This window comes from Macaca nemestrina, chromosome 18, assembly GCF_043159975.1.
Source record: "Macaca nemestrina isolate mMacNem1 chromosome 18, mMacNem.hap1, whole genome shotgun sequence".
NCBI lineage: Eukaryota > Metazoa > Chordata > Mammalia > Primates > Cercopithecidae > Macaca > Macaca nemestrina.
In genome coordinates, this window is record NC_092142.1 from 14,676,024 (window position 1) to 14,679,114 (window position 3,091).

Genomic DNA, 3,091 nt, shown 5'->3' on the forward strand with positions numbered 1-3,091 from the left:
AGCCGCGCCCGGGCTTCAGAGGTCCCCCAGCCCGTTGCGGGCGACGGAGGACCCCGCGAGCCGCGCCCCCGAGACCCCGAACCCGCCGGCGCGCGCCCGTTGAAGCTCCGCCCCGCCGGCCGCAACGGGGAAGGGGGCGGTGCGCGCTCGTGCCCGCCGGGCGAGCGCACGGGAGCAGCGCCAGGATAGAGGTTCGCGAAGCCGTCATCATAACGCAGGCGCGGTGGCCAAGTGGTAAGGCGTCGGTCTCGTAAACCGAAGATCACGGGTTCGAACCCCGTCCGTGCCTGGTGTCCAACCTTACCCTGTAGGGTGGAGACTTTTTAGGAGTGGTCGACTCCTACCGCATTCTGCGAGTAGATCCTTCCCCTTGGACTGCGGACCTGACCAACTGTTTTCCTTCAAGGGTTCGGGTTCAAGTTCCCCTGCTTCCCTCGCAGAACATAGAAGTCTGGGTGGTCCAGCCTCGGCGCGTCTGGGCCGCAAATCTGGCCAGCCCCGGCGATCGGCTCCGTACACACAGCTATCCCTGGGACACTTCATCCCCTGGGAGAAGGTGGTGGGCTCCGGGGGTGGGGCGGGACTCGCAAACTCAAAAGGTCGGCTGCAGATCATGGCCTCAGGGAAGCTCCAACACCCTTGGGGCAAGGAGACTTCCAGCTTCTGGCGTTTGACTTAAGGGCTCCTCCACATTCTTCTGCACAGGAAAATCCAATTTTATCCGCTCTAACAAAAGCCCTGCCGTTGCCTGATACAGAGCCCACACCCAGAGTCAGCTGGTGTCTGTCTGGCTTGCTATTTTTGAAAGGAAATCCACTGTAGGCATTGTATTCGAAAAAGAAGCAACCCTGCCCAGGCTTGGAGCAATTCTGACACGCAAATCTGAAACCTCCCGCTCTGAGCCCCCGCTTGCCCCTCTGTAAAATGGGCGCTTGTGAGCAGCTGCCGGGAAAGGCTGCTGCTTGGGAGGCGGCCTCCGTAAATGGAGCTCCGGTCAGATCACACAGGTTTTCTTTGCATCACGAAGGATGCACCAAGGGGCTGCTGGAATGCCTTTGAAGACGTTATGCAATGACCCCAATCGAGGACCGCCGCATCGTGCACTCTGAAAAACCCAGCTTGAGTGAATTTGGGGAAGCCTTTATCAGTCTGAGATTCCTAACTGGAGGAGGCGTTCTTGGAGCGCCTGGTGTGTGCCTGGTGGAACTGGATTCTGGGCTTCCCTCGGTGAACTGGCCAGGCCAGAACGGGCTCTCGGGAGGTAACAGGGAGAGAGGGAAGGAGCAGGAGCTCCCGGGGTAAGTGTCCCCCTTCTACAGCAGGGGTTCCACACTAGTGAGCGTGCATCAGCCTCCCCTAGAGGGCTTGTTAAACACAGATTCTGCATTCAGCAGCTCGGAGCTGGGCCCAGGTCCTTTGCATTTCTAACGAGCTCCCTGGAGATGCTGATGTTGGACCGCACCTTGAGGACCACTGTTCAAACGAGAGCAATATTCTTTTTTTCTTTTTTTTCTTTTTTTTTTTTTTTTTTTGAGACAGAATCTGGCTTTCTTGCCCAGGCTGGAGTGCAGTAGCACGATCTTGGCTCACTCCGAGATCTCCGCCTCCCGGGTTCAAGCAATCCTCCTGTCTTAGCCTTCTGAGTAGCTGGAATTACAGGCGTGCGCCACCACACCCGGCTAATTTTTGTATTTTTAGCAGAGACGGGGCTTCATCATATTGTCCAGGCTGGTCTCAAACTCCTGACCTCAAGTGATCCACCCACCTCGGCTTCGCGAAGTGGTGGGATTACAAGCGTGAGCCCCCACACTCGGCCATGACAGCCGTATTCTAAACCCAGGAAGGAGCCCGTGTGTAGACATGTATATAAATAGGTAAGTTAATGATATAAAAATAGCAAATACCAGTGCTTTTTACACTTCAACTTGGGGAATCTTGCTAAGAAGCAGGTTGTGACTCAGTAGGTCTAGAGTGGGGCCTGAGACGCCGCATTTCTAAGAAGTGTCTTGGGGTGATGCTGGTGCTGCTGGTCCCCAGGAGCGGTACACAAGGGGTGGAAGGGTACACACCAAAATAGCATCATCCCCTTGGAGGGAGGTAGACTAGGAAAGCTGTTGAAAGGGTTCCTTCACTTCTTACCAGGTAAACGTGTGCTGTATATTGTCTGGGTTTTCTTCAAGATGATTTGTATTACATGTGCAATTTTTTTTCCAGAATCACTCTGTCCCTCAAAGCCCCCACCCTAACACAACAATAACCTTTTGGGACACAGGCAAATTAGAACAATTCAGAATTAAAGCGAATAAATGTCGAATGTTCTCTTGTTTTCACTGGAGCATCTATTCATTTCTTTTTATTTTACTTCTTTTTTGGACACAGGGTCTCGTGCTATTGCCCAGGCTGGAGTGCAATGGTGCTATCATTGAGGCTCCCTGCAGCCTCAAACTCCTGGGCTCAAGCAATCATCCCAACTTAGCCTTTCAAGTAGCTAGGACTACAGGCGCTAGCACCACACCTGGCTTTTTTTTTCTTCTTCTTCTTTTTCCTGTCGAGATGGGGTCTCGTTATGTTGCTCAGGCTGGTCTCAAACTCCTGGGCTCAAACGATCCTCCCACCTCAGCCTCCTGCCTCAGCCTCCCAAAGTGCTGGGATGACAGGCATGAGCCACCGTGCCTGGCCCATTCATTTCTTTTTAAAGAGGTGCCACAAAAGATCATGTATGGACCAGGCACGTGGCTCACGCTGGTAATCCCAGCACCTTGGGAGGCTGAGGCGGGTGGATCACTTGAGGTCAGGAGTTCAAGACCAGCCTGGCCAACATGGTGAAATCCCATCTCTACCAAAAATACAAAAATTAGCCGGGCATGGTGGTGCGTGCCTGTAGTCCTGGCTACTCAGGAGGCTTAGGCAGGAGAATCGCTTGAACCCAAGGAGGCAGAGGTTGCAGTGAGCCAAGATTGCACCACTGCACTCCAGCCTGGGTGACAGGAGTGAAACTCCATCTCAAAAACAAACAACAACAACAAAAACAAACACTGCTCCTGGGCAGGTAGGTCAATATCTGTGAAGAGCATGGAATTGTCCACCCAGA

General features: G+C 53.6%; 1 non-coding gene across 1 annotated transcript; it reads left to right on the forward strand.

Annotated features, from left to right (window-relative positions):
* Positions 1–217: 217 nt before the first annotated feature.
* Positions 218–289, forward strand: TRNAT-CGU (transfer RNA threonine (anticodon CGU)). The gene has a single exon. It is a non-coding gene; the product is annotated as a tRNA-Thr (tRNA).
* The last annotated feature ends 2,802 nt before the right edge of the window (positions 290–3,091 follow it).